The 22,721-nt window shown below is 40.1% G+C and overlaps 1 protein-coding gene across 1 annotated transcript in view; it reads right to left on the reverse strand.

Annotated features, from left to right (window-relative positions):
* CDH12 (cadherin 12) overlaps nucleotides 1-21,997 on the reverse strand; it is a 409,272-nt gene extending 387,275 nt beyond the window's left edge. Inside the window, exon 1 of the mRNA XM_087721991.1 lies at nucleotides 21,938-21,997. The gene's annotated coding sequence lies outside the window, so the exon portion shown is untranslated. The remainder of the gene's footprint in view (nucleotides 1-21,937) is intronic.
* Between the last annotated feature and the right edge of the window lie 724 nt (nucleotides 21,998-22,721).

Consider the following 22,721-nt stretch of genomic DNA (forward strand, 5'->3'; position numbering starts at 1 on the left):
CACCGGCTCAAGGTTGACTCAGCTTTCCATCTTTCCGAGGTGGGTGAAATGAGGACCCAGACTGTTGGGGGCGATATGCTGACTCTGTAAACCGCTTAGAGGGGGCTGAAAGCCCCATGAAGCGGTATATAAGTCTAACTGCTATTGCTACTGCTCTCTGTAGTATTTGTCTGCTTATTATTCACTTCCAGATGTAAATGTCCATTCAGTGTTAATCAGCCGTTGATTCTTCCTATGATTAGGTCTAGAAACAGTCTAGGTCAGGGGTTTCAAACTCCCAATGTCACAGCAGCATCACGCGATGTATCTGGATATTTTTCCCTTCGCTAAACTGGGCGTGGGCAGCATGTGACGCACCTGTCCCGCAGGCTGTGAGTTTGACAGCCCTTGTCTAAGTCTTGAGGCATCTCCTCTGTGTTCAACAATCACAACAGGAAGGTACAGCACATCCCTGTTACTAATACTAAGAAATAAGCTGCCAGACCAAAAGAAAAGGAAACCAATGAATAAATCCTATTACGTTTTCCCCAGTACTTTCCAATACAGAGAGAAGTAAATATAAATCCAGTAGCACTATTGGGAATATCAAGCAAATTTGGAAAAGCGTGAATAGTGTCAGAATCTTGCTGAGATTTCCAAGTGCAAATTTCTTCATAAAGCGTCTCTCAGTGGGAAGATGTTAGTGATGATATTCTTTTAACTCAGAAAGTTTATAAACTTTATTAATCTGCTTCCCTGAGCCGAGAGGTAAGGAAGGGGATGGAATTTTGAGAAGCCACAGTTACAGAAGGTAACATAAAATGGTGGTGGTGAGACCCCTCCTGAAGAAACCATCTTTGGACCCAGCCGTACTTAACAACTACCGTCCAGTCTCCAACCTCCCCTTTATTGGGAAGGTTGTTGAGAAGGTGGTGGCCTACCAGCTCCAGCGGTCCTTGGAGGAAGCCGACTACCTGGACCCCTTCCAGTCCGGCTTCAGACCTGGTTACAGCACAGAAACCGCTTTGGTCGCATTGACCGATGATCTCTGGAGAGCCAGGGATGGAGGCCACGCCTCCATCTTGGTTCTCCTTGACCTCTCGGCGGCTTTCGATACCATCGACCATGGTATCCTTCTGCGACGACTGCGGGAGATAGGGGTGGGCGGCACTGTTTTGCAGTGGTTCTCCTCCTACCTCTCGGACAGGTCGCAGTCGGTGTTGGTCGGGGGACAGAGATCGACCATGAGGCCCCTAACATATGGGGTGCCGCAGGGGTCGGTCCTGTCCCCCGTACTATTTAACATCTACATGAAACCGCTGGGCGAGATCATTCGGAGGCACGGGATAAGATACCACCAATATGCGGACGATACGCAGCTGTATCTGTCCGCCCCGTGCCAACTCAATGAAGCGGTGGACGTGATGAACCAGGGTCTCGAGGCCGTCAGGGACTGGATGAGGGCTAACAAGCTTGTACTCAACCCAGAAAAGACCGAGTGGCTGTTGTGTTTCCCTCCCAAAAATTTGGTTAGTGTTCCATCGCTCAGGCTGGGGGGCCAAATTTTACACCCCTCAGACAGGGTTCGCAACTTGGGAGTCCTCCTGGATCCACAGCTGACCTTTGATTACCACCTGTCGGCTGTGACCAGGGGGGCATTTGCCCAGGTTCGCCTGGTGCACCAGTTGCGACCCTACCTGAATCGGGAGGCTCTCACAACAGTCACTCGCACCCTCGTGACCTCTAGGCTGGAATACTGCAACGTGCTCTACATGGGGCTGCCCTTGAAGAGCATCCGGCGGCTTCAGCTAGTCCAGAATGCGGCCGCGCAAGTGATTGTGGGTGCACCTCGGTTCACCCACATAACACCTATCCTCCGCGAGCTGCACTGGCTACCTGTTGATCTCCATGTGCGCTTCAAGGTGCTTCTTACTACCTACAAAGCCCTTCATGGTAGTGGATCTGCGTACTTGGGAGACCGCCTCCTGCCAATCACCTCCTCTCGACCCATAAGATCTCACAGATTAGGCCTCCTCCGAGTGCCATCTGCCAGCCAGTGCTGGCTGGCAACTACGCGGAGGAGAGCCTTTTCAGTAGCAGCTCCCACCCTCTGGAACGATCTCCTCATGGAGATTCATACCCTCACCACCCTTCAGACCTTCCGCACAGCCCTCAAGATCTGGCTATCCCGCCAGGCCTGGGGGTAAAGACCATAATCCGCCCCCACCCGAATGTTGTATGAATGTTGCTTGATTTTAATTATACATTGTGTTTTTATGTTATTGTATGTCTTCCCCCTCCCATACAAGTTGTTAGCTGCCCTGAGTCCCCTCAGGGAAAAGGGTGGCCTATAAATAAACTCAACTACAACTACAACTACAACATAAATATGGAAACCTGTCAGCCTATCATTCTGAATCTGAAGCAGGTAAGAATGGAAGCCAAAGTCATATTTTGATTGTAAGCAAGAAAGTATAATCCAATTAGTCCTATTTGGCAGGTGAAATATCCTGATCAGAACAGAATGGTGACATAGTTTCAATATTTTTCCCCCTTACCTGCTAGCACCATGCAAAGTATTATAGAAACACTAAGAAACTAACTTTGACACCTGGGAGCAGATGAAAGTGTATATATATATATACACTTATATATACAATCTGCTCTTCAAATGTCAGTGATTCACATAGCACAAACACAACCGTAGCAATATCATTCAACTATCACCAATCTCCTCTACATCCTAAGAGCTGGATAGTATTTGAGATAGATATATATATATATATATATATATATATATATATATATGTATGTATGTATGTATGTATGTATGTATGTATGTATGTATGTATGTATGTATGTATGTGTGTATATATATATATATATATATATATATATATATATATATATATATATATATATATATATATATATATATATATATATATATATATATATATATATATATATATATATATATATATATATATCAAATACTATCCAGCTCTTAGGATGTAGAGGAGATTGGTGATAGTTGAATGATATTGCTACGGTTGTGTTTGTGCTATGTGAATCACTGACATTTGAAGAGCAGATTGGCTGAAAATACAGACCTCATAGATGTTAGTGAAGAGATCTTGATACAGATGCTAGAAAATAAAAAAAACAGTTTCCTATCTAGGCTAAAGTCATTGATATATCATTCTGCATTGATTATACTTAAGATATTTTTAATTTTTTATGTTATCCAAGTCTCTAAAGTTGAGAAGGATATAAACTGGGTACATAAATATCTACCAGCTAACCCTCAGTCTGATACTCATCATTTCAACAGTGAATTTAACAATTCACTGACCTACTGACTTACTGGTTATAACCAGCAAGGGCATGGAAATTGTATGGAAATTATAACTCAGAAATATCAGGAGAACCACTGTTCCCTGTCTCTTTTAGGGAAGGAAACCTTATTCTTTCAGTTGATTACAGATTCTCCTTGCTAAAATGAGTTGTACTGAGCTATTATTTTCAACAGAGGTGTTACAGAATGGAAAGGGAAGTTAACATGAGGATTGTATTCTCTTCCAGTTGATCTTAAATGGAATTCTATTTGATGAGACAATTAACAACTGTGTGACTGTTTTTTTTAAAATCACAGAGAACGTATTTCAGCTTTCATTATGCAAATTACAAAATCATTTCTCTAGTCATATAAATTTCCAGGTCACCATCAATCTACATCAAACATTCTTAGTACACTTGAGTACTGCTTCTGTGTGTGTGTGTTTTGAAATCAGACTACTGTTAGTAATAACTGTAGGGCACTATAGCAACATCAATATGAATATTGAAAATTAAAAAACATACTAACCATGTTTCATATCTATATGATCTCAGCTTTTATTTTCTTACACAAAATCTACAGAGCAAGTGAGATGCCACTGTGAAGGGAAGATGTTTCTCAGGCTAAAGTCACAACCTCGTCTAGTTCTATGGAGAAAAAAAATGCAAATAATGTAGAAATTCTATAGTAACCTAAGGAGGAGGGGATAAGGCAGGGACGAAATGCTACCGGTTTGGAATGGTTCACCCGAACCAGTAGTAAAAATGCTACTGGTTCTCTCAAACGGTTAGTAAAAAAATGAAACTGGTTCAGGTGAACCAGTTTTTCCAATGATCAGCTGTGATGCGTGATTTAGATTAGCTAGAAAGCAGGATTTCCTGCTTTCTAGCTAATCTAAATCACGTGGCACAGTAATTTAGATTAACCCCCCCCCCTCGCTGTTCATTTACCTTTACAGGCACTCAGTATCAGGCTCTGCCTACCCACCCAGACGTCATATAGCAATAGCAATAGCAATAGCGGTTAGACTTATATACCGCTTCATAGGGCTTTCAGCCCTCTCTAAGCGGTTTACAGAGTCAGCATATCGCCCCAACAATCTGGGTCCTCATTTCACCCACCTCGGAAGGATGGAGGCTGAGTCAACCTTGAGCCGGTGAGATTAGAACCACTGAACTGCAGATAACAGTCAGCTGAAGTGGCCTGCACCCTAACCACTGCGCCACCTTGGCTCTTTCACCTTGGCTCTTTCATCACGTCCGTTTTTGATGCTCTGTGCATGCACTTTGTGCATGCGCTCTGCACATGCGTGGGAGGTCATGTGCACACTCACATAGCTACCAAACCAATAGCAAAGGTAAGTGGATTTCACCCCTGGTATAAGGAATGTAAATATAGAATTGGATTAGTTGGAAGAAAATGCAGGAACGTAGTGCATGGTTTTTGAATCTATTTCTATAGATAGAATAGAATATGATACGATATTAGATTTAACAGCTTCACTTGCTAAATAGTGGGTAGTTGCCATCCAGAGACAAGAACCCCTATAGCAGGGGTGTCAAACTCATGGGGTCATGTTGTCATCACATGATGTATTGCGACCTTTTGCCCCTTCACTAAAATGGGGGTAGGGTTGGCCAGTGTGTGACGCATTAGGCCCATAGACCACAAGTTTATAGCAATAGCAATAGCAGTTAGACTTAGATACCACTTCATACAGCGTTCAGCCCTCTCTAAGCGGTTTACAGAGTCAGCATATCGCCCCCAACAATCTGGGTCCTCATTTCACCCACCTCGGAAGGATGGAAGGCTGAGTCAACCTTGAGCCGGTGAGATTTGAACCGCCGAACAGCAGATAGCAGTCAGCTGAAGTGGCCTGCAGTACTGCACTCTAACCACTGCGCCACCTCGGCTCTATACAACTCTATTCGACAACTCTGCCCTACAGTATCCATCATTGTACTGATATACATGCAAAGCAGTTATATAACATACAACGATGAATGGTAGGATTTGACTGAGAGTAAGAAGATACCCAATTTCCTGTGGGATATAAAGATATGATGATTTTTTTGATGGGGAGGGGGGCTTTGAACGTACCTTCTGAGAATTCTGGAGGTTAATTTCCCAATATATTTGAGAAACTTTCAGTTGGGGAAGGCTGGAAGTTGCTAACTGCATTGGTGCAGATGACAAAACTTTAAATTATGAATGAGGGAACTCTTTGCATTCCTGAGCAATGGGACTCACCAACATTGCAAACTCAATTATTACACGTATGAATATTTTATATATTAAATTTCATAAGTTCTTCCCGAGTACAGCAAGCAGCCGAATTAAATTTTGATTTATAATTAAAAAAACGTATCAATCAGTTCACGACAGACACTTCTTTATGATATTATTCGATCCTTTGACCCTCATTTAACGAAGTCTGAGGTAATCTGTCAGTTCCACGCAAGAAACAATTGTTTGTCATGGCATAGTGAACATTGATAACCCATCAGCCACAGCATAATGATTTATTACATTCATGATATATGTATTACACCAGAAAACAGCAGATACACAATGGTGCATTTAGCCTCCCATTAAATAGATTTGACATTTAAATAGCTCAGCATTTTAGGTGCCTGGATGAATTTATCTCCACCTCTGTTTTCAATAATTAGATGAAGAAGGAATGAATGAATGAATGAATGAATGAATGAAGGAAGGAAGGAAGGAAGGAAGGAAGGAAGGAAGGAAGGAAGGAAGGAAGGAAGGAAGGAAGGAAGGAAGGATGGATATTGCTTTACAGGTATCTTTGCATAATTTATCATTCTTGTCTCCTGTTTTTGTAACTGATAAGCAAAGCCCATTATTATCAGTTGTAAACTGAGTATAGTTGATGGCTATATTTAAATTCACCAATACTTGAGAAAGGTTCTATTACTTTAGATGGAGATACGTACATTTGGTTCTTAGATTAATTATTATTATTATTATTATTTATTAGTTTTGTATGCCTCCCACTCTCGGAAGATTCCGGGAGTCTTACAATAAAAAGGGAGGGGGGATATAAAAAATAAATAAACAGTTTAAAATTGCAACAACATTCATAACTTAGAATGGGGCTGGACAATTCAACAGCCCCAGGCCTGCCGGAACAGCCAGGTCTTCGTCACTTTACGGAAGGCCAGAAGGGCCTTGAAACCTACGATGCTATTTTATACATGTCAAATTAGAATTGAATCCCATTGAATCATCCCTTCCCCAATTCCAAATGCTAGAATAAAACAGAGCCAATTTGGTATAAGAACACACGGACAAAGCTTCTCCTTCATCTTCCCATTTTCTTTTTTAGAGAACTGCTTTCTGTATTTTTTGGGACACGCTGTCTCTGATTTTTTTACAGATCTCAAGAACAAAGTTTTCATAGTCAGAGCATTTTTTTTCCAACTACAGATGGAATGGCAAATAGTGCTAGCAGGAGGTCTGAAGCATTTCTTCCTAAGCATTTTCTAAATATACCAATTAACTCCCATAAAAAAAAAATGAATCCAGCATCTTTTTTTCATAACGTATAGAAGTGACTAAAATTATAAGCATCGAGGACTCATGGACTACAGTTAACCACTTTGTATCAAATAGTAATACTGTGGCAGTGGTGGGATTCAGCCAGTTCGCACCTATTCGGGAGAACCGGTTGGTAACTTTCTAAGTAGTTCAGAGAACCAGTTATTGGAAGAAATCTCCTTTTGTTTTCCCCCACTTTACAGGGCTAATCCTGTAAGGAAGGCAGGAAGGAAACATTCTGGTGTTGTTTCTAGCCTAATCTTTATTGCCCTGCTTGCAGAAACTGCCTCTCCGGTTAACCCTTATTACATTATAACAGCTAAGGCGAAGCGCCCATTGACCTGAGTGACCTTTAATTGGCCACACCCACCCAGTCACATGACCACTGAGCCCCACCTATCCAGATGGTCATTAGGGCAGAGAACCAGTTGTTAAATTATTTGAATCTCACCAGTGTACTATGGGCTCATTTCGAAAGCTTGATATTATATTACAGTAGAACGGCACGATGTGGTAAAAACTAACATTTTAAATTAAAAAGACCATCTTTCTTGGCCAACAAATCTCTGGCAGTTCTGATTCAGAGAAATTATGTTTGTGTGTTCATGTGCATGTATCTATATATTCCAAAAAAAAATTAGGGATCTCAATTATCTCAATTAAGAGGAACAGCAGAAAACAAAGAGAATTAATCCTCCCATTTAGCTTCTGTTGTGCAATGATAGTTAACAAATACTTTGTTCTTTTTCAGGCAAACATCCTCTTATACACATCTTAATTACTACTGAATCCAATGGCATTTGCTACTGAAAGAGAAGGAAGCTAAATAATGACCAGCAGCTGACTATAATTCTACATATACTATAGTCTTATACCATATTTGAAGTTTGGGTTTCTCTTAACAAAAGGGTGTTTAATACATTAGGTCTTGCCCGGCTTGTTAATAAGGAGAGTTTTTTTTAAATAGAAACTCTTGATAATTGTTTATTCTGACCGGAATCTTATTATCCTGGTCTGACCCCCTCTTCTCCGCTCGTTCAAAGACGACAGTCAGACAGACTTAAAAGGAAATAACTTTATCAGTCCTCGGCTCAGACTGGCTTCCGAGCCCAAAATGAACATAAATAAAGTCTCTGGCAAGAAGATAACAGAATGCAAAGCAAAGATCTCTTACGGCCAAACCAGGTTTTCAAGAAGCAAAATCACTTCTCCAAGTGTCTCACAAACTCAAACAGGATCGGAACTGAATTCTCCATAAACGAACGACAAACGTTGACTTCTGCAACCAGGGCGTGGCACCATCAGTCCTTTTATCTCCAGAAGATCACGCTAACGAGCCCCAGCTGCATTGTTATTCCTGCATCCCGACTCAACTCACAGCAACTTCTGCTGAGTCACAACATATCCTGGCCACTTTTGTGAATTATTTAATCTTGACTTGATTTTAACTATGGGTTTGATCATTTTTATATGCAATGCTAATCTACTGTTACTTTGAGCTTTTTACTCAATTTTATATAACTTAGAAATTCCGTTTCCATCTTCTTGTTGCTTTCATGTTTCTTTTGAAGGAAGGAAAGAAGGAAGGAAGGAAGGAAGGAAGGAAGGAAGGAAGGAAGGAAGGAAGGAAGGAAGGAAGGAAGGAAGGAAATTGAGAAGTGGAGAGGAGGAGGAGAAATACTGAACTATTTCTACATTGGAGCTGATAGTTTGAATTGGATCTAAAAAGAAATAAGACAGGGTCTTATTTTCTTTTGACCCCCGGAATAAGCACTTGGCCTTATTTTGAGGGAGGTCTTATTATTTTTGAGGTGCAGAGAGGTGGTGAGCATAGTCAACTCATAGCTGCTGTTGTGTTGCAATATTTTTGGGGAAGGCTTATTGTCTGGGAAGAGATTATTATCAGGGAAGCTGTGTGTGTGTGTGCGTGTGTGCATGTGTGTGTGTAATATTTGTATAGGTACTGCATACACACACACACACATGTGTATGTATGTGTATGTATTTATGTATGTATGTATGTGTATATATATATATATATATGGTATGACAAAATGGGGAAAAAAATAAACCTCTTCTACGAAAAAGAGACAACTGTTTTGAAAATTAGAAATGAAATTTTAGCTCAGTATTTAGAAGATACACCTATAAATTAGAAGAGGGCTTTCAAATTTAGCTCCATGAAATCCTAGGGTTCTGTGGGAGACTAGAGGTAAAATAGGTTCATTTCAACGCAACCCATTTTTTATCATTAAAGCTTGATCTAAAAGATGTTGTTACTGTAACTTTACAGCAAAGGAAGCTTGACAACTCATGGTTTGTCCTCCTTGTCTGTATTACCTTGAAGGGTTTGTGTGAATGTCCTTCTCCCCTTCTTTACTTGTACTTTATGGGAAACTAGGAAGAGTCCATTCTGAGTTCCCATGCCCCTTTTTCATCTGCGGACTGAGATAGCTTTGCATGATTTTATCTAGGCTTCCCCCTGTTTTATTTCCATATCTGTCTCATAAGGTCACTTCCACCTATCCTTACACGATGGCAAAGAGCCAAAAAAGTTGCAATGGCATGGAGATGAAGTTACAGGAATTCAACAAGACTCAAAAGAGAAGTAGTCAAAGAGGAAGCATAAAAGTATTGATTGTGTATTCCCTCCCCACTCTGCTTTTGGATCTCATGCATATCCCAGAGGATCTATGAGTTAAAGTTGGTTGGTAAACAAACATTCCTTTTGGCAAGACAGTTGTGAAATGTAGCCCCAACACATTGATGCCATCATGTTATGTTTATTCATCAGTACTAATAGTCCCCAATGAAATTGAGATTAATATGTAGGCTGGCATTGATAAACTTGCGAGGCTACATCACTATAGATATGTGGATTTATTTCAGCCAGAAAATCCATAATCCATAATAAATTCAACAGGGAAATCATTTTGCCAGAAATGTGCATTCCATTACAAAATTCACTAAATACATCTTCTTTTAATTCCACTATTTTAGAACATTTTTTTTTCCTTTCGTATTTTTGGAACTCTTTTTACCTGACAAAGAAACAGATGGTCATATTTGAGAAATATGTCTTCCACTATTAAAAAAAGATTTACACGGTGTTGAAAATAATATGCAAGCTTCTTAAATCTGCAAACAAATGTTTAAATATAATGAATTGTGTTTATCTAGTGCTAGAAAAAAAAAGCTTTACCTTATTTAGACTTATTCCAGAAAATATAAATTCACTATCTCAGAAGTACATTCTGATTTTCTGCCCGGTTTCATTAAATTTCATGCAGATTGTTGCCACATAATTGTTTTCTTTCAATTTTAAATCAAATAGAACAGAGGGCAGGGTGTGTTGCTATTCTTTACTGAACCATCAGAATGGGTTACACCAATGGGCCATGTTCTGACCCTCTGGCCTGTGAATAAACCAGAACACAGGCTTGGCTGTTTGCCACTGTTCAATTACTGAGATAACAAATCCTTTGGCTGAGGGCCCAGGCAACTCAGGTTCAACAGAGTAGATCTGCAGAAACCCGGATAGTTCAAATGAAGCAACACAGATAGTCCAAATGAACAGACACAGTTAGAATACACAGATAGATTTTCTTAACTACTAATTCGAACGGTTGTTTCCTGCAAATGTCCCCTCCCAACGCCTCACCTATAATCTCTCTTGGGAGGGGCCAATCAACAACCACCTGTGCTTAATCATCTTCTGTGAGTCTGCCTACGGAGTTGCTGCTTCCGTTTCTCAGCCCTTTCTCAATCTAGCATCAGGGACAAACTGCCTTGAGTCCTCCCCACTGCTCCATGCCTCAGGGGCCTCCTGGTGGCCACCCAGCCTCTCTGGTCCCTACTCTGAGTCTGAACCCTGCCCAGGGTCCTCCACATCGTCCAGGGCAGACTCATATGGTTTCTCGCTATCTGAGTCCATCAGCAGCTCAACCGGATCCTGCTGGGCCACAACAGGGCCATAATATAATTTGGTTGATGATTTTATTCTCCTTTATTAATATTAATAAAAGATGAAAAAAATCTTCTGTTCCAGTATTCATTAGCCGTACAAATTCAGTTGTTCAATACTTGGTAATATTCAACTACAAAAAGAAATACAAATGGTAAAAGAGTATACCACATTACAATATTTTCATTTTCATTCTTTATTACATTTTATTTTATGGGCCTTTCACTAAGAAGCATTCTAATTATCTGTTCAAAGTTTCTTTAATTCTTACATGTTCAGTTGATATGATTTGATTTCCTACAGCAGCTAAGGCCATTCTCTAATTCATCTAAGACTTCATGTCTGTTAAAGTAAAAGCTTACTTATAATGTTAGGCCATTGTGTGCAAAGCTTGTGTTGCACAGCACACATAGATGTTTGAGGAAGTATTTTAATGTCTAATTTCATTTATTTACTATAAAAATAACAATAACTATACTTGGGAAAAAATACTTCATACAATGTTTCCATCACATCAGCTGATAAGATCCCACAGGGTGGGCCTCCTTACGACGCCGTCAGCCGGACAGTGTCGGCTGGCGGGGCCTCGGAGGAGGGCCTTCTCTGTGGCTGCTCCAACCCTGTGGAATCAGCTACCCCCAGAGGTCTGGACCTCACCCACCCTTATGGCCTTCAGAAAAGCTGTTAAAACCTGGCTGTTCCGGCAGGCCTGGGGCTGTTGACCTTATTATGTAGGGTCCAGCCCCAATCTGAACGTATGCATGTTGGAGAATTTTTAATTTTGTTTGTTTTTCTTTTCTTGTTCTGTATAAGCCACCCGGAGTCCTCCAGAATTGGGCAGCCTATAAATCTAATAAATTAAATTAAATTAAATTAATTCTGGGGACTCTGAAAGTAAACTAGGTTGCTATTCGAAATTATCCATCAAAGTTTGAAACGGAGAATAGATTTTTACATCAAAAGATAAACATTCTATGGGCTGCTGGAACAGATTTCTTCTTGCAAGATCTGAGCCGTCTGAAAAGTGCATTTTTAACATTCATTTGACTGGAGATGGGGGGAGGCAGAGACTGGAGAGGAACATCTTCTCTGTTTTGCCCTAGGTGAAGGATCTGAGGAAATGTGAGCATGATGCAAAATATGAATGATGTTGGTTATTCACTCTCATTTTCTCAAATCTTCCAATACAGCAACTCTATTAAATGACAATCCCAAAATGGATTTAGGAAGTAAGTTCTCATTCTTTTTCTATTCTTTATGAATACAATAATACAATAGCAGAGTTGGAAGGGACCTTGGAGGTCTTCTAGTCCAACCCCCTGCCTAGGCAGGAAACCCTATACTTTTTCAGGCAAATGGCTATTCAACATCTTCTCAAAGACTTCCAATGTTGGGGCATTCAGAACTTCTGGAGGCAACTTCTGTTCCATTTGTTCATTGCTATAACAAGCCTTATTTTTTCCCCATTCTATGCTCACCTACCATCCAAATCCCCCTATTCCAACTAGCATTTTCTCTTTTCATTCAAATTATATCTGCTTTTTTTTTTATATAAATCTCCCCCACTCCAAATTTTGTCAAAGGCTGGCTGAAAAAGTCATGAATTAAAGAATATATTTTTGTACAATATCCATTGTTTAAATAATAAAACATGATGTATATTAACAAATAACTTTTTTGACTTATCAGCAAAGGAGAAAAGGCAGCTGAATTATTATTATTTTTTTAAAAAAAGCCAGGCTAATGGAGGAGAAGGAAAAGAAGATGAAGAAGTAATTTCTTCTTCATGGACTTATTTGGTTAATTTAAGGATGCTTAACAAGTCAAGTGAGTTGTTCTTTCAAATATAGTTTTGCTCCTCATTTTTTCCATATTTTGCTTTTTTTTTCAAGGGTTTAATGGTGCATACTCAGTCTGGTGAACTCCTGTTGCATTAAAGCATCCAGCAAGATTCTTCCTTCACTTTAAATGTGATTAAGGAAATGTGGATCAATCTGGGAATCCTATAGCTCATACCCAGAATTCTTAAGTGGGATAAGGGCAATGAATTGATTTCAATGTGTTGAAATCCAACACCCTCTGGAAGGTCTAGGTTCCCTGGAATTGTATATATCTTTAACATGTAGAAAATTTTTTGTATAGCAATAGCAATAGCAATAGTTAGGCTTATATACCGCTTCATAGGGCTTTCAGCCCTCTCTAAGCGGTTTACAGAGTCAGCATATTGCCCCCAACAACAATCTGGGTCCTCATTTTACCCACCTCGGAAGGATGGAAGGCTGAGTCAACCTTGAGCCTGGTGGGATTTGAACAGCCAAACTGCTGAACTGCAGTGCTACATTTAACCACTGCGCCACCTCGGCTCAGTATGTATGCATGCATGTTTATCAGATTTACACATTATCTGACTCCTACAAACTTTACAATATGTCTTGACATCCAAAAATTAGTCTTTCACTTTTTTACACTTCCTTTTTTTTCATTTCTCCACTGCCTCTCAGCCTTGTGATACTAGAAGTGTCATTTCACAGAAGCTCCATGTAGATACTTCTTCCTCTATTCTGTGAGGTACAATGAACATGTCGTTCAAATGTTCTGCTTCACCATTCAGTTTAATTCCTAATGCATTTTCCTGTGTCACTTTGAAGACTCCCCCCCCCCCACATTGAGGCTGGACATAAGAGGAGATGGCTTAACTCAGCCTTGAGGATTGTGAAGCCACAATGCTGTATTTATACTAGACAGCGCAAACTAACGTCCCTGTGACTAAATACACTTCCCCTTTCTGATGTAGTCACTTCGCTGATTATTATTCTCAGCAGACACTCTATGTAGTTCCCTGCTGTGTTTGCATTAATCCAGAATTTGTTTAATTCTCAGCTTGATTTAGTTCTGTCTGATTTCTGAATATCTTATTCCTCCCTGTGTTCAGCTCTTACACATCTTTCATCCCTTCTCTATTTTTCCTTCCCAGCTTCATAATCCACAAAAAAATGATGCAGTAGAATAAAATGGCATTACTGAGAAGATTGGATAGCCAGACATATGCCTCAGTTTTAAGATGTATCCATTCTCTGAACTAAAAAAAGACAAAATTGACTGTTGGGTTATGAAAAAGAAGGGGAATGCTTGCTATCATCAAAATTCAAATGTTATGTCCCTTTTCAGATGGACATCTTGAAGATTGTTACAGGAAAATTAAGAACGTGACTCTAAGTAATCACTTTTTGCTTGAAATTTGGGACAGTCTGAATTATTCTATTCAGTAAAATAAAACAATCAAGAATTCTCAAGGAAAATTAAATATAAGAGTCACTATAGGGATGAAGGGCAGAACACCTCATCTCTATGTCCTACTATGTTTTTTCATTAGGAAACACCACCAGAAGATACAAATGAAGATGGAAACTTGCCCTCTCTTACTAACTGACATTCAAATCCCCTTGTTTTCACTCTGCTATATCCATTGTGAGGAACAACAGCCTACAAGGACCATTGTCTTCATCTATTGCTTGAATAATACATCATCCCTTATATATTACAGCACTTATGAATTAGATTTTACAAGCAGTCCTGTTCACATTCTACTTCCCAGCAAAATGGTTCTTGTGGTGACATGTGACAAACAATGCTCATTTGGTTGGTAATTACAGGCAGGGAATTCATTCATGGTTTTGCAGAAGTCCAAGTATGTGGGGGAGGGAGCTAAAAAAAACAAACCCTGGAGGTTATATTGGTGTTCTGACCCCCTTCCTCCGCTTGTTCACAGACGGCAGTCAGACAGACTTAAAAGGAAATAACTTTATCAGCCTCGGCTCCCGCTGGCTGCGAGCCCAAAATTAAACATAAATAAAGTCTCTGGCAAGAAGATAACAGAATGCAAAAACAAAGATCTCTTACAAAGCAAATCACTTCTCCAAGTGTCACTTTGAATCAGGGTTACAGAAAGCAAATCACTTATCCAAGTGTCTCTCATAAAGAAACCACGACCGATGAACAATGAACCATGAACGAACGACGAACGTTGACTCCTGCAACCAGGCCGTGGCGCCATCCGTCCTTTTATCTCCAGAAGACCACACTAAAGAGCCCCAGCTGCATTGTTAATCTTGCATCCTGACTCAACTCACAGCAAACTTCTGCTGAGTCACAACATATTGGCAAGGGAACAGACAAATGGCAGACACAGGAGTGGTGTGAAAGATAATGAATTTATATCATCCATAATATTTCAATGTTTCAATCTTTATTACACTTGTATGCCGCCCTATTCCCGAGGGACTCAGGGTGGCTAACAAACAAGATGCGGGGGGGGGGGAATACAACAACAAACCAAGACAAAAACAAATACAAAAAACAGATTAAAAACAACGCAACAGTCGCAACAATTCAAGTGGGGCTGGGAACTCATCAGCCCCAGGCCTGCCGAAACAGCCAGGTCTTGATAGCTTTGCGGAAAGCCTGAAGGGTGGTGAGGGTCTGAATCTCCACGGGGAGATCATTCCAGAGGGCCGGAGCAGCCACAGAGAAGGCCCTCCCCCAAGGGGTCGACAGTCGACATTGGCTAGCGGATGGTATTCGGAGGAGACCTAATCTGTGGGATCTAATTGGTCGTAGGGAGGTAATTGGCAGGAGGCGGTCTCTCAAGTACCAATAATGTTCTATGGGCTGGCTGTATCAACTCATTCTGGTCCAGATTGCAGCTTGTTACTGGCATAAGTTTCAGGGAAGACTTTAAAGGGTTTTGAAGAACTCAGCTAGTTGCCAATTCATTGTGGAAAGAATTCCAAAGACTGGCTCTGACCTTTAAAGCATCACACTGACAACTATATCAGGATATATCTCCTCCAGTATTTCCTGCTATTCATTAAGATCTTGAAAGGTAAATGAGCTAAGACACAATTGTCACTGAAGATGAGGCTGAAGACTATAAGGACAAAGGCCTTTCCCTCTCTGATGATGCCTTTCAAACAAAGTTTTCTCAGAAGGAAAGCTCAGGTAAGCTATTTAATCACGTGTTTTGGAAGACCAATGAAAAGGTTTCTGTATCTCCTGAGCTTAGGAAAAATGGAACAACCATAACAAACGTTGGCTGCCTTTTTTACATAGCAATTGTGTTGCTCTTTTAGATGAGTATCTCGTAGCCTTTAATGCTGTCTCTTGTGGATGTAACATTTCATAACGTAAATTTCAAACATGTTTGTCATGAAACCAAACAAGCAGCCTTTCCCTTCTCTCAAAATGTGACACCCCTGATAATTTTGCTGCCATAAATGATAATCTCCATAGAATGACCACAAGATGAAAACAGTACTTATTTAATCAACTGTTTGGTGAAGGTCACTATTCTTATTAAGCAGATGAAGATAAAAATATGGATTGTACATAGATACAAAGCTGCTGATTTAGTGAGACAGAATTATACACTGGAAAATTCAAAGTTCTTCAGCTTAAACAATTAACTATACATTATGTGACATTGGGTGCACAACTTTGTTCTTCCTTTTTTATCCTTTATTTCCCACAGCTCTGTGTGTGTGTGTGTGTGTGTGTGTGTGTGTGTGTGTGTGTGTGTATGTATTGCAAATTGCAATTCCAAATTAAAATCAGTGCTATTCAAGTCACTCAAGTGGTAACTTTGTTCATTATATGTGTTCATCGAAAATTAAACCCAATCCTAATCTTGGGTTCCCCTCATCATCCCCTTAGCAATGTTTTCTAGAAAAGTGTGATTAGTCTATTTTAATTTAATTTAATTGTACTATTCCTGGAGATCAATTTAAGGCAAGGAGTTCTATATAGATAATAACTAATTTACTCCATCTACTGAGCATATCTGAAATTTCTCATACCATATACTTTCCTACTTGTCTAAAATTATGTGAGATGCTGAAGACTTTTTTCCCCCCTTTGGGGAAAATACTGATTCAGAAATATTGTAGTTTCTTAAAGTATGATGCTAAAAACACAAAAGCACAGAATATATAACAATAGCAATAGCACTTATAGCAATATCAATAGCAGTTAGACTTATATACCGCTTCATAGGGCTTTCAGCCCTCTCTAAGCAGTTTACAGAGTCAGCATATTGCCTCCAACAACAATCCGGGTCCTCATTTTACCCACCTCGGAAGGATGGAAGGCTGAGTCCGCCAGTCAATGCCGACTGGCGACTACACGGAGGAGAGCCTTTTCTGTTGCAGCTCCGACCCTGTGGAACGACCTCCCCGTCGAGATACGCACCCTCACCACCGTCCAGGCCTTCCGCACAGCCCTTAAGACCTGGCTATCCCAACAGGCCTGGGGATAGGTTTCCAATTTCACCCCGCCCGAGTGTTGAGTGTTGAATGCAAGTTGTGTTTTTATCATTTTATTTTACTCACATATTGTTTGTTTTTGCATTTCACCCCCTTCCCTATGATTGTAAGCCGCCCTGAGTCCCCTCAGGGAAAAGGGCGGCCTATAAATCCTAATAATAAAAAAAATGAGTCAACCTTTGAGCCGGTGAGATTTGAACCGCCGAACTGCAGTTAGCAGTCAGCTGAAGTGGCCTGCAGTACTGCACTCTAACCACTGTGCCACCTCGGCTCTTTTAGACTTCTGTACTGCTTCATAGTGCTTTATAGCCTCTGTAAGTCATAAACTGCTCTCTCCCACCAATCTGGGTCCTCATTTTACCAACCTCAGAAGGATGGAAGGCTGAGTCAACCCACCTTGAATCAGTCAGGGTCAAACTCCTGGCAGTGAGCAGTTAGAATATTGCATTCTAACCACTGCGCCACCAGAGCTCAAGGTATGATCTTCCATTTAGTGACAATGATTAATGTACTTACCATTAGAAATACTTGAAAGACCAAATTAAGGATTGATTATCATGGAGAAAACCATGAATGTGGTTGCCAAGTGTCCGATATTGATTTGATGTCACATAATCAATTCATTCTTATTTACTATGCCTTTAGATATTTAATTATTGCTAATTCGCTTTTTCCACTCTTCTTTATTTTAGATTTTGATAACTCCTTTTGCTGTCAGGTGAAATGTCTGAAAATAAAACCTGAAATATGCACTATTTAAAGAACACCCAAAGATTTCTATCAGTGCTTGTGCCCTTACAATATTCAAAATATCTTATCCCGCACACGAGATATATGGATCGGACAATTTAATGAAGGAATTTGCAAAGGCCCGGTTCCTAATGATACAGAAAATCAAAAGGGACTTTGGTACATTTGCAGCAATGTTTCTTTTCAGATCATAATATACATTTTTGAAAGGAATGATGGTTATACTTTACTGCCTTGCAAATTCCAAATCGACCCATATCATGCTCATATTTAGGCAATACAAATGACCATTCTCTGGGAATTCTAATAAATGAGAATATAAATCCAGTTTTCCCCCCCACTAATGTAGTATAAACAATATTACACTTCACTTAATTATTTTCTCTCTCCCACTGCCTTGTTCTTGCTCTTATTCTATCTACTCCCTCACTTAATCTTGGCACTTGGAAAGAAATCAAGAGTATCATGGTTCTTCCTCCCCTCTAACTCCTAAAACTCTTCGGACTCTTAGGCCCAACCAGTATTTTACACTCAGTCTAGCAGCTGGCAGAGAAATTGGCTTTCTCTTACCTCCTGTTGTAGCACAACTGCTCCTCTTGGGAAGTTGTTTATTTCTCTTTCCCCCTTCATATCCTTGACTGTCTTTCCGCCCCCCCTCTCCAAATTGTGAGGTGTTTGGTGTCACAATGATGAACAAGAGGCAATGATGAGAATGGTATTGCGGTTGTAGAATCCCCGTGGGGATCAGTGGAAGTTTAAAGGCAAGCTGGTGTAGGAGGGGATGTGGAATTATGAAAGAAAAAAAATCTGGCTGGTTGCCTGTTTAGAGTAACTGTGTAGAATACAGATGAGAGGGATGTGGCGGGGGAACTCCCAGTGACATTCCAGATCATACTGTTACACCAGTTCTGCCCACCAAGTAAGCAAAATAAAAAATAATAAACTCTGCATAAAGTTGTTTCTGGCTCAGTTGCTAAACTCAATAATTACACTCTTGCAATCTGCGAAACTCTGATCAAAACCTTCTTTGCAACCTTCTCAAAACAGTGAGGAACAACACAACCCAAGAATTTATCATCTTAAATGATCCTTCCAATCTGGATTTTTACAGTAGGAAAGTTGATAGCTTTAGTTTTGATCACCGACATAGCTAACGAAACACAATGGAGAGGAATAGTCAGCACTCTGCAAAGCAACCAAATCAAATACCGCACATCAGAATACCAGATTCAACATCTTACATTTTCAAGGATAAAGATTTAAGCCACATCTTTACCTCTATCACATTTAAGCAGCGCATAATCTTTCTCATGCATACACGCACAAATATAGACATGCAAGATCACTAAGAGCAGAGGGCATATTTCGCTTGTAAACATTGCCAAGTTCAAAGCATAGCATCTTCAGGTAGGGCTAGGAAAGCCCTGTTTATTTTTTCCACATAATTTTATTAAGGGTTACAAATGAAAAGAATAATACAAAAAGTTAAAATAGAAACATGCAAAAGAATAGAAAAGTGTGAACAATTTTTTTCAAAAAAAGTTGGAAAAAAATAAGAAAGGAATAAAGAATGAAGTAGGTTCTCCTTTCAAGTAAAGACAGTCTTAATATTTATCACTATCTCTAATACAACACAATAGTTCTTCACCCATAGCTCATCTATTTAAGAAAAACAAAATAAAGCAAAGATCCAAATACTTCATCAGTCATCCTTTGTCAGGAAAAGTACAGTAAGGGCAATCAGAAGTAACTTTTTTTGTTCCTTTTAGCTCTCGTCAACCTCAAATTCCTTCCTGAGCTTGTAAAATTATCTTTTAATCCCTTCAATAAGAGTCCAAGAGTTAGTTTTCTGCTCATCTGTGTTTCAAGCAAAAATCTTTCAGACCTTTCGCAGATTTCCTCTTTATATCCAATAAATAAAGTTTGCTCTTTTGTATATCACAGCTAATAAAATATTTCAAAACCTTAGCAGAGCATGCACACACACATACACATTAGCCGCCCGGAGTCCTTCGGGATTGGGCGGCCTATAAATTTATTAAATACTTAAATACTTAGTACATTTGTTCCCTCGTTCAATATTTGTAGATCTCTTTTTGCGAATAGTCATCCATCAATTCCATTTACTGTATGTGCCCATATTTTTATCACTATTTGCTAAATTTAAGTCCCCCCTTCAAAGTAATTTTGAAATCATAGGCTGCAACTAGTTCTTATTCGGTAATTTCATTACAAGTTCTGTCAACCTTATTAAGAAATGTATTTGCTTTTTTCAAAAGCTTGGTAGACAAATATGTTCAAGCTTCTACTATAGATTTCTATTTTGTCTTCTTTATCCTTTAGCTTCATCTAGTGTTCAACTTTCCATGTCCCCTTATCATTAAAAAAAACCCAGATCCCATTTTTCCCATGGGAAAATTTATTCTAGTAAAAACTCTTTTAAAATTGAAATTCAAAGTCCTTCTGAGCCCTTAATCCACCATTAAATTTTCAAAAGTCCATATTCAAAGCACCCTTTAAAAGTTATTTTTTCCTAACTGACCTAGCGAATACAATATAACTTGCCATTAGGAAGAATCTTTTGGAATTCAAATCCAAAGTGATTAAGAAGTAAGGTGTGATTGACATATTGCGTTTTAAATGCTACACCAAGAACTGTGAGTAAGGATGATTCCTCCCTCGACTCCCAGCCCATAGACAAACCTCACAAAATGGCACAAATCCCATGGTCCACTCATGAGCAGCAGTTGTTCAGAGTCACATGGGCTATCTCGAAATCCTCTCCTTAATCTGGAAAGAATTTTGGCAGCCAGTTTTCCCCCATCCCATGTAGATTGTCCCACCATCCAGATCAGTGGTGGGATTCAAATAATTTAACAACGGGTTCTCTGCCCTAATGACCAGCAGGGTAGGTGGGACTTGGTGGTCATGTTACTGGGTGGGCATGGCCAACTCAACATCACTTATGTTGATGGGCGTTTTACCTTAGCTGTTAGAATGTAATAAGGGTTAAAGGGAGAGGCAGTTTCTGTAAGCAGGGCAATAAAGATGAGGCTAGAAACAACACCAGAATGTTTCCTTCCTGCCTTCCTTACAGGATTAGCCCTGTAAAGTGGAAAAAAACTAAATAAGTTTTCTTCCAACAACCGGTTCTCTGAACTGCTTTGAAAATTACCAATCGGTTCTCCCGAATAGGTGCGAACTGGCTGAATCCCACCACTGATCCAGATGCAGAAAGAGATGTTTAGCTCACCAAGTCTGTCAAACTAGAATTTGAAGGACCTATTTTCCATAATGGTGAAGTCAGTGGCAGCCAATGCATTCAAAACCAGGCTAGATGGCTAACAGGATAACTTTCCTGAATAAAATGGGATTTCTGGCATCCAACGAGGTTTTGGGCTGTAATATTGCATTTAATGACTTTCACAGCATCTCTCTCTCTCTCTCTCTCTCTCTCTCTCTCTCTCTCTCTCTCTCTCTCTCTCTCTCTCTCTCTCTCTCTCTCTCTCTCTCTCTCTCTCTCTCCCCCTCTCATCTTCTCCCTCTTTCAGTCACATGTTACCCATTACAGTTAACTAGTATTGTCCTACGCCTGACACTTTTTTCCCTTTTTCTCTCCCTTCCTGAGCTGCTTTTTCTTTAGAATAGCACCCTCCAAAAATGACTAACCACACTTTCGTGACATTCAATTTTATGATCTTAATTACTTGATTAGAATCATCCCGCCAGCTTACAGGTGCTGCCTGAAATTGCTGACATAATCAGCTTCACACTAAAGGCTCTTGCTTCCCTCTTTAAGAAGCTGCTGCTCCCAGCACCTAGAACGCTAGTCAAGAGCTGGTGCTAGTGAATTTCTTTTCAACGCATATTCCCCATCATGTGCCTTTTTACTCTCTTGTAATGCCTTCTTCTCTGATGAGTGCAAATAAAAACATAAATTATATTCTTCCTAATTATACCACCACCAGGGTGAACATTACAAAGGGAAGGGAGCGGGGGAAAAAAGAGTTATAAAATTTCCCTTTTTACCTGGTTTCCTCATGAGTTGAGTTCCGGAAAGTTTCTTTACTGTTTGGGCTAATATGGCAGTTTGGGGTTATATCCTTTTGATACTGTAAAGAAAAAAAAAGATGATCATAAGCACAGCTGGAGTCATGTGATTTTTCATTTAGTAACCTGTTCTGACACCCCTTTCTCCGTCCAGGAACGAGAGCCGAAACCAATGTAAATGAGAAGGTTTTTTTTAATCAGTCCAGACTCTCGTTGGCTGCAAGACACATAAACAAAGAGATAAGCACTCTGGCAGCAAGTCCTACAAAACTTGGCAGCAATGCAAACAAACTCTGGCAGCAATCCAGCCTGCCAAGTTTGTTTCTTGTTAGTCCTTAATGTTGACTTCTGCAGAAAGGCGTGGCACAAGCAGTCTCTTTTATAATCAGGAGAGGATCTTAATGAGCATCAACTGAGCGTAATCACCTCCTGTAATTGCACAGTTGTTCTTGATGCCGACTAGCTCTTCGACGGCGTGCATCCCGGAACAACTCACAGGTGTTTTCTGGATCACTCACTATTGTCTCCTCCCCACTGATCCAAGGTTCAGGTGCCACCTGGTGGTCAACCAGTCTCTCTGCACCACGCTCAGAGTCGGAACCCTGTCCAGGGCCCTCCACCTCCTTCAGGGCCGACTCATAAGACCCCTCGCTGTCCGAGTCTGGCGGCAGCTCCAACGGCTCTTGCTGGGCCACAACAGTAACCACTTCATTTAGCAACCAACCCACTGTTCCTATTTATGGTCAATAAACAATGATTATTA

The sequence above is a fragment of the Thamnophis sirtalis genome, unplaced genomic scaffold (genome assembly GCF_051295495.1).
Source record: "Thamnophis sirtalis isolate CommonGarterSnake01/CBP01778 unplaced genomic scaffold, rThaSir2_p1.2 scaffold_8, whole genome shotgun sequence".
Taxonomy (NCBI): domain Eukaryota; kingdom Metazoa; phylum Chordata; class Lepidosauria; order Squamata; family Natricidae; genus Thamnophis; species Thamnophis sirtalis.